The following is a 9,941-nucleotide window of genomic DNA, read 5'->3' as shown; positions in this document are numbered from 1 at the left end:
ACTCAGCAGAGAGCCCGGGGACGTGGTGCGGGGCACCCCAAAGCACCTGTAGACAGTAGGTACTCGGGCCAAGCAGAGGTACCAGCAGGAGCCGGGAGGGTGGGAGGAGAGGAAGATGGGGTAGTTTCTGCCCTGCTCCTTCCTGCTTCCGCAGCGGGGCTCAGGCAGTAGCTCTGGCTTCAGGCAGCTCTTCTTGGGTACCATCTCTCCCTGGGATCAGAAACACTGCCCCCTGCTCCTTCAGCCCGAGGATCCTGGTGTTGCTATTCTCTGGGTGTCTCTGCTTTCCGTACTGGCTCTTTTCACCCCATTCACACTCTGATAATTGTCTCCTGGCCAAAGGGCCTTTGATTGAGTGCTCTGAGGGCATCCTGGTAGACACAGTGGGCCACGCCACCCCTGATGCCGAAAGCCTTACCTTCCCCATTGACCCCACCTTCTCCAGCCCTTCCATCCGTCCTCCCTCCCAGCCACTCTCGGTCCCCCTACAGCTTGCTTTTGAATCTATTTCTCGTAGATAAATTTATGTCCTCCTCCTTCACAGCTTTGCCTTTTGATTTGGAGGAAGGAAAAAAAAAAAACCTTTCTATAAAGCTATTAAATGTTTTCTTTTCGCAAACACCAGTTTTGTACGTCAGAAGCATTGCCTTTCATGACTATTGAATTCTTGGAAATGGGCTTCAAGTGCCTATTTTGGGAATTAAAATCATAACATCAGCTCTTTTTCGCTCTCTGCGTTCCTGCCTCTAGTCCTCTCCAGGGTGATGGATCCCTCTGGCTGGGCAGAAGCAAGATCAGTTATAGGAAATGTGAGAAAGGAAGGAATAATGCTCCATTTCAAGAGCTTTTTCTCCCGACAGTTATTTTCAACAGGTGAGAGGTAGTGAGGCTGGCAGCAGATTTTTCAGGGAACACACAGCTACTTTTCCACCCCCAGCCTTCAATGTACACATTCTCCAGAACCTCTGGAAAACCCCTCGAGTGCATTCAGTCAACACATATTAAGTGAGCGCCCACTGCATGTCAAGGAGCTGGGTGCTGAGAACAGAAACGTGTGATTCCCCTCCCACGCCATGGGGTTTATAATCTGTGTTGAGCGTTAGAGATTAATTGGTGATTCACAGAAATGTGACATTGCAATTTTTCCTTGGCATTTGCTGTTCCCTCTGCCCGGAATGCTTTTCCCTTAGCTATTTACATGGCTTGCTCCATACTTTCTCCATTTTTTTTTTTTTTTTTTTTTTGCAATCATCACTCTTCATGGAGGACGTCTATGGCCACCCATATCCCTTCTCTCTCTTTTGTTGCCTTTTTTTGGGGCCCATCTATCCCAGAATGTAAGCTTTATGAGAATAATGATTTTCTTCTTTTTTTTTTAAAGTCTTTTTTGTTCTCTGCAGTATTTTCAGACCTGAGAACAGTACATGGTACATAGTAGGTGCTCAAACAATGTTTATTAAATGAATGAAGCAAACCAAGTACTAATAAGCATGGAGCTGAGAAAGACTAGACACAAGGCTTCTCAGGGGAAGTGAGAGTCAGGCTGATCTAAGAAAGATCAGAAGGCATTACCTAGGCCTAAAGGAGAAGCAAATAATTCCATGCAGGAAACACTGGCATGTGCAAAAGCCCTGTGGTGAATGAGAGCATGATGGGCTTTAAGAGCTAGAAGGTGTTCGGTGAAATTCAAGCCCAGGACAGGGGATGGGAGAGAGATGTTATGAAGTAATAATAACAACCAAAACTTAGAGCAGCTCAGAAATGCTGGGAACCATAGCAAGCTTTGTACAACTCTGGGAGGAAGATACTATACTTATTGCCATTTTATAGATGAGGAAATCGAGGCCCAGGTAGTTGAGGGAACTTGTTCAAATCACAGACTTAATGAACGTCAGAATTAGAATTAAACTGCAGAACTCTGACTGCAGAGCCTGTGGCCTTAACCCCTGTGTCCTTCAGTCTTTAGTAGGAAGGGTAGGATAGGCCAGCACCTGTGGGGACTTGGAGTGGCATAGAATCCCCACTGGGGGCCAGGCAGGAGCAGGCAGATACAGGCTGGTTATCTCCTGGGGGGATTCTCACGGATCTCCCAGCTCTGCGCTCCCCACCCAACTTGGCTCTCTGCAGCCACACCCACCCTGGTTAGATTGACTGTCAAAAACGTGTTTCCACCATTTCTAGTCTGGATGGGCAGAATCAGTCCAAAGTCCCTAAAGGTTTGGCCCTGTACCAAGAAGATACCTTCAGAGGTGATTCTGAAGCTAGCGCTCTGTTCTCTGGGGTGATGGTTATTTTAAAAAGCATTAAGTAGGTCATTTGCAGTGCACTGTGGCGTCTCCAACCTTGGCTGGCCACTAGAATCCCCAGGGGAGGCTTTTAAATGTCTCCGTGACCAGGCCGCACCCTGACCAATTATGTCAGAATCTCCAGAGGTCCGACCCAGGCATCAGTAAATTTTAAAGCTCCCCAGGGGAGCCCAAGAAGCAGTCAAGTTTGAGGATCACAGCCCCTCATTGCTCACAGAGTGGACCAGGGACCAGCACAGTCAGCATCCCCGGGAGGCTGTTAGAAACGCAGACCCTCAGGCCCCGCCCCAGACCTGTTGAATCAGAATCTGCATTTTCACAAGGTTGATTCCTGTCTGCGTTAAGGTTTGAAAGGCAGGGTTCTAGAATCACACTGTCTGATACTTTGGCCACTAACCACGTGTGGCTATTTAGATTAAAATGAAGTTAACAATTCAGCTCCTCAGACACAACGGCCACATTTCAGGTGCTCATTTGCCGTGTGTAGCTAGTGGCCACCATATTGAACAGCACAGAGAAAGATCTTTTGGATCATTGCAGAAAGTTCTGTTGGACTGCAGTGCTCTAGAACATTCTGGAAAGAGGTGGTAATCAGTCACAGTCTTTTTCCTTTGGATGCCGTAGGCATACAGATAGACAATGCTATCCCCTTGGAAGGGACAAAATGGAGATATATTCAACACTGCATGAGAGGGGACACAGGTATACCGCGCTTTTCAAAAGCTCGTTTCATACTACTTTTACAAAAGACCTACATTAGTACCTGTTTTTGGTAACTGAAAGAAATCCGAAGAGAACTTCTGCTTTAACCAAAAAAGACTGTCAAAATAGCATTCCGCCTTGGTTTGCATTGAGCTGTCATAGAGGCAGCGTGATGGATATCCCCCAGTTCCTTCCCAGGAAGCACGCTCAGCATCTCAGCATCAAGCCACCATAGCTTTGAACTACGTCCGTGAGCCTCTGTGCTTTATCTTGACTGACTTTGCGCATCCTTTAGCAAGATGTGTCCTGAGGTAATTGCTTCTTTACAACCATTTCGGCTTATGAAAGGTTTGCTCTACTTTCAGATAGTGGGGGAAACCAGTAAATCTAGGCGATTTCGTTTCTGTTCATTTTAAGTAAATCAAGAACATAGCCTTATCTTCCCAAGCCCTGGCTAAGTGCAGTTTGTGGGGATGGGGAACAGATGAAAGGGGAGAGAGGAGAAATGTGAGAAGCAAGATCGATGTGAAGTGTAGAACAGAATGCGGGACGGCTAGCCCCGATCCCCACCCTCCCGTGCCTGTCGCTGTCAAGGCAGCAGGAACACAGGCCCTGATCCTCACGATGTGGAAAAGTACTCGGCAACCAGATGTGACTGATTTCTGACTCCAGGTACAAATGTGAAAAGCAGGCATTCTGTCAGCTAACTGATAGCCGGGTTACAGTGTGACGTGGCTGGGGGCTTAGTTTGTTTTTCTTTGAGGCGTGTTTTCTTTGCAGGAGGCAATTCAGTCCCTTTAGCGAAATCCTTCCTCTTTGGGGGAAGGGCCAGTGATGTTTCTCCATGTAGACCGTTGGGTCGCTGACAGCGGGATGCGTAGTGCAGCGAGAGCTGAACAGTATGATGATGGCGGGGTGCTCCAGCAGTGGAGAGTGATGTGAATTTTCCTGGGAGAAAGCTGCTCTCCGTTTAGACGGATGCTGTGCCAGCTGACAGGAGGTTAGGGGCAGTGCCCAGCAAGCCGACCATTTGTTTGCTCACACATTCCTTTGGGTGCTCTCCTCCCGAATTACCGTGGGGAAGAAGTGGGTGAAAAGGGCGAAAAAGCAGAAGGAGGGAATGCAGCAACAGAATGTATCCGACTACATAGCACCCTGTGCCACGGCGCACTGTTTAAATCTTTGCACAATTGTAGCTGTCTCAGTTGATGTTGTCACATAGTAATACTTTGCATTTTGAGGTGTTTCGTGCTTGTTTTATGAAATTGGTCCTCATGATTACCTGAGGAAGAAGTCAGAGCAAGTTTCACCATCCCCTTTAAAGGGAATACAGCCCAGAGAGGTTGAGTGATCTTGCCAAGGTCACACAGCTACTAGTGAAATGAAGACTCAAAGTGTTCATGTATTCATTTATTCATAACTCTTCATTGAGAATCCTACCAAGTGTCTGCCTCTGGAGACGCTTCTGTGTCGTCTCTGTTTTCATGTTAGAGTCTAGAGAAGCTGATAGAAAGAAAAAAAAAGAAGCAGCAAATTAACAAATTAAATGATTACAAATTGAAAATCACACACCATCACTTCCACCATCTTCTGTTGTCCACACAGCCCAGTCCTAATCAAACGTGGGAAGGCACAGATACCAGGAGGCGAGGATCTGAGGGCCGCGTCTTAATTTGTCAAGACCATGCAGTCTCAGCAGAGAGGCAACGATTTGCTCTTGGAACGCGTGAAAACAATCTTTTTTTATGTATAAAGCACAGATATACATATAGTACATAAACAGAGAGTATATCTATGTACTAAAATTTCATGGTGAGGGAACCAGGCAGTAGGAGAAAATTATCTAGAAAGTCTGCTTACGGGGATGATAATAAAAAAAAAGGGTTGAGAAACACTGACTAAAAGGTTTTTTGGCCACAAGCACTGGGACACAATTTAAGCTGACTTAAGCAAAAAACGAAGCCCAGGAGTGTAGGCTTACGTATGGCTAGATCCAGAGGTTCAAATACTATCATCTGGGCTTTCCCCTCCATATTATATGTATTCAATAGATTGTCTCTAAGCAGATTTCCATTAGCATCTCTATGAGTGCCATTCACATCCTACTATCAGCTAAGCTGTCTGCCGCCCACCACCCAGCCTACAAGGAAAGGTGCTTCAATCTTCTTAGCTCTAGCGGAAAAGCCCTAGAAAGTACCCACATTGGTGCATCCTTGGACATATGTGCGTCTGTGGTTCTGGGACCAGTTCCAACACGTGGGCTTTTTTTCCCACACTACCAAGCATTTGTCCAACACCAGCTGAATGTTCTACAATTCAACTCAATTCTAACGCTGTCTACCTGGAGATAGCATCAGATTCCACAGGTTAAGGGCTCATTCTTACAAGATTGTCCCTACAGTTTCAGGTTGTCACCTGTGCTTCTGCCCGACCTGCTACAGATTGGAGATCCCAATGACCCCCTCCTCCGGTTTGATTAATTTGCTGGTGCGGCTTACAGAACTCAGAGAAACTGTTTGCTTCCTAGGTTACCAGTTTATTATAAAAGGGTGTAACTCAGGAACAGCCAGATGGAAGAGATGCATAGTGCAAAGTATGGAGAAAGGGCACGGAGATTCCATGCTCTCTACAAGTGAGCCACTCTGCAGATCTCCACGTGTTCAGCAGACCCATAAGCTCCTTAAATCCTATCCTTTTGGGTTTTTATGGAGACTTCATTACATAGACATGATTGATTAAATCATGGGCCACTGGCAATTGAACTCCATCTCTAACCCCTCCCTTCCCTGGAGGGTGGGATTAGGGGAGGGTATTGAAAATTCCAGCCTTCTGATCACATGGTTGCTTCTCCCGGCAACCAGCCAACCAGCGGCCATCCTTAGGTGCTCTCCAAAAGTCACATCATTAACATAACAAAAGACACCTTTATAGCTTTCCTTGCTTAGGAAATTCCAGTGGTTTTATCTAGAGCTCTGTGCCAGAAATGGGATGAGGACCAAATATATATTTCTTTTTATAACTCACAACATCACAGCATCCCTTGAGGAGGAGTGGGGAGGTGGCCCTGAGTTAACTCCTGAACCACAGAAAAGCTGAGTTGATGTCAGAAGAAGGGGAAAAGACTACCAAAAGGCAGAAATAACTGATGCCCATTTGGGAGGATCGTGAAATACTGCCCACATGCCTAGATTAGACAGCAGTGTGGACACTGAGACTACTAGGTATATGGAGAGAGAAGAAGATGATAAAAGACCTTCAGTCATTTCATTGTGCTGTCCAGGGGGAGTCCTGTTTCTCTTGAAAAGGTGGGCTAGCAAGAAAGACAGGGCTTTGTAATCTGAGAGGTGTAAACTCTACCAATTACTAGCTCTGAACCTCTCAGACTTTCAGTTTTTTCATCTGTAAAATGGGAGCAATGCTACTCACCCCATGGGGTTGTCACCAGGATTAGTTGAGATTGTGCATGTAAAGTATCCAGCAGAACACTGGCATATGTCACTAAAAGATGATAGTAGGAGGAGTAGTGTAAGGGGAGAGGGGATACCTATTCCCTATCTCCAGAGAGGGGAGGACACCTCCTCACCCCAAATGTTTTCTGCTCTTGTATCACTTTACTCAAGGTGAAAATCCCCAGGAGGGAGACTGGGGTTGGTCAAGCTTGGATGATGGAGAAGGCCGGGTGAGGTCAACACACCTTGCTTAACTGACTCACCAAGACTGCCCCAAATGGAGGTGAAGTGGCTTCCCAGAGGGAAAATGGGGTCCTGTTAGGGCTAGAAGGGAGTCAGACACTGGGGAGAAAAAGTACAGAGATCCACTACAGACATCCTCCAGTGCAGAGTTCCAGGGAGCCCTGACCGATGCTTCGGTTCCCACCTGCCTGATTGTGTCAGTTTTCTCCACTGACGGCACCCAGAGAGGAGTGCGTGATTATGGCTGACACTGTTGGCCTCCCCTAGGGACCTTTCTCCACCTTCCTCGTAGCCGGCACAGCCCTGGCTAAATTCAAGAGTGCACTCCCCACGTTAGGAGGGGAACTTTGCTTGGTCTTGAATAATCACGGTGATTCCACTACCCTTGCCAGCAACTCTTAAGCATGTGACTGTTACGGCCAATGGGATTTAACAGGGTATCAGCGGGGGGCCTCTGGGAGAAATGTTCCTCTCGGATAAAAAGAGGCACATAGAAGAAATCCGCACCTCCTCTTCTTCAGGCAGACGTTACAGGGTTCACACTTGACACCAGGCCCTGTGGCCGCCAGCTTAGAGCAATGAAGAAGCAACAAAGTCAACATGATGAGGATGGTGAATGGTGAGGCAGAAAGATGGCAAGAGCCTGATTCTTTTTTTTTTTTTTTTTTTGCGGTACGCGGACCTCTCACTGTCGTGGCCTCTCCCGTTGCGGAGCACAGGCTCCGGACGTGCAGGCTCAGCGGGCATGGCTCACGGGCCCAGCCGCTCCGCGGCATGTGGGATCTTCCCGGACCAGGGCACGGACCTGCCTCCCCTGCATCGGCAGGCGGACTCTCAACCACTGCGCCACCAGGGAAGCCCCAAGAGCCTGATTCTTGATCAAGTCAATCAGTTGATGATCTACCCACGGAAACTCCTACGTCTAGACTTCTTGTAACGCCTTATTGCCTAAACTACCTTTAGGTGGGTTTTCTGTTACTTGTACCCAAAGCTTCTGAATGATGTATGCTCATTCACCTCTAAATCTCCAACAGTAAGGAAGACTGTTAGATCAGTGGTTCTCAAAGTGTAGTCCCTGGACCAGCGGCATCAACCTCACCTGGAAACTTATTAGGGATGCAAATTCTCAGGCCCCATCCTGGTCTTCCTGGCTGGGAAAGGAGGACTAGGGGCCACAGCAACCTGTTATTAACAAGCCCTCCCGCTGGTTGTGATGCGTGCTGGAGTTTGAGAATCCCTGCTTCGTATATTACTCTGTTATCACACGTTAGAACTGCTGGTAGTGTCAGGGTGTCGGTCATTACTCCTTCTAATTTACCCTTTCCTATCAGTGCTTGTTTCAATTCTGCTATCCCTAAGACTCCAGTGGGAAGAAAAAAGAAAAGATTTCAAAACTATTGGCTAAATAAACTTCCGCCTTTGAGTTTCAATGTACTTACTTTGGGTCATCATTGCTTTCCAGACAGGACGCTGGATTTCTGGGGAAGCCTATAATAGTTAGAATGCAGCAGACATTTCCAAAATGTTTAGAAACACTAATAATCTTTGTGATAAATAATGATCTGTGGGTATCTTCCTTGAGCTTCGGGAAGCAAAGCAAGTGAGGAACACTGGGGGTTTGTGCAGCGACCAGTGTAAGGGGAGAGAAACGAGCGGAACAAAGGAGTCTGAGAATAATGGAAGAGGAAAGGAATGGAGACAATCACTGCCCAAGAAAAAGAAACCCCTTGTGGTTAGGGAAGGAGGGGAAGATGGATTTGTTTTCTGGGACTCAGTGCATTTAAGCAAACAGGCGGAACTGAGGAGGTGATCCAGGTGGGGAGTGGTGTGAGCCAGGTGTTGAGGAGGGAGGACATGAGATGCGTCTGGAAAACTGGCGGCTGTGGATAAAGGAGAGGACAGTCTCCAGGAGGCAGGGCTGTGGGGGACGGAGCATCACAGCAGGACTGGACGTGGGCACCACCTCCTACTAACTGTGCTCCTGGACTGCTTTCCTCTCTTCCATAAGCCTCAGTTTCCTCAACAGTCAGTGGGCTTAGTAATCATTATCCCAGTATCCAATGTGCTGTGGACCGAACTGTGTCCCCGCCAAGTTCATGCATCGAAGCCCTACCCCCGACCCCCACTGTGATGGTGTTTGGAGGTGGCACCTTTGGGAGTTAATTCAGGTTAGATGAGGTCGTCAAGGTAGGGCCCCCATGATGGGATTGGTGGTTTCGTAAGAAGACAAAGAGACAAAGATTCCTCTCTCCACCATGTGAGGATACGGGGAGAAGGTGGTGGTCTGTAAGCCAGGAAGAGAAGTCTCACTCGAAACTGAAGTAGTCCCCACCTTGATCTTGGACTTCCAACCTCCAGAACCATGAGAAATAAATTTCATTTGGGTAAGCCACCTAGTCTATGGTATTTGTTATGGCAGCCTGAGTAGACTAATCCGCAACGTACGTTGGCAACCTTGTGTAGTCCTGGGTCCATGATAAGTAAGTAAGTAATAAATGAGATTTATAACAATAAATACATAGTAAGTTTGGGAGATGAGTTTCCTCAGGTCCTTGAATGACTAAGCTGAGTGTATAATTTATTATGTAGACAATGGAGAGCTTGTGAGCAGAAAGCAAGAAGCAGAAGCACACATGTGGAGCATTCTGAGATCAGTATGACAATACAGTGTTATATACGTCAGGGTTCAGCAACCTTGAGCCTCAGAGTCACCTGGAGAGCGTGTTAAAACACAGGTTGCTGCTGCCCCCCCACCCCCCCACCCCCCCCCCACCCCCGCTTTTGGCTTCAGTAGGTCTGGGATGGAGTCCAAGAATTTGCATTTCAAATATATTCCCAGGTGATGCAGATGTTGCTGGTTCAGGGGTTACACTTCCGGGGAGGGAGGAGAAGAGAGAAGAAAGACTGGCGCAACCTTCAGCTGATGACTCAGTGCTGGGATGGGCAGCAGACTGCTCACTCTGAGAATGTTCAGGCCACACCGTGGTAGACGGTGGATAATGTAGATGGTATGTGGAACTGCCAGAAGAAATTGCTACATGAACGGAAAGCAATTTATGGTGTTGGGTTTCTGTGTTTCTTTCCAGGGTAAACCACTGTAATTAGAAAACTTGCAAAACCTTGACTTACAAAGTGAGTGGATATTGGAATTAGTGAATCAACTTTCCCGCCGACTTACAAACTGAGTGGATATTGGAATTAGTGAATCAATTTTCCGGCCTTCTCCAGGTTGTGGATTTCT

The sequence above is a fragment of the Pseudorca crassidens genome, chromosome 10 (genome assembly GCF_039906515.1).
Source record: "Pseudorca crassidens isolate mPseCra1 chromosome 10, mPseCra1.hap1, whole genome shotgun sequence".
Taxonomy (NCBI): domain Eukaryota; kingdom Metazoa; phylum Chordata; class Mammalia; order Artiodactyla; family Delphinidae; genus Pseudorca; species Pseudorca crassidens.
Note: the sequence above shows the minus strand (reverse complement) of the source record.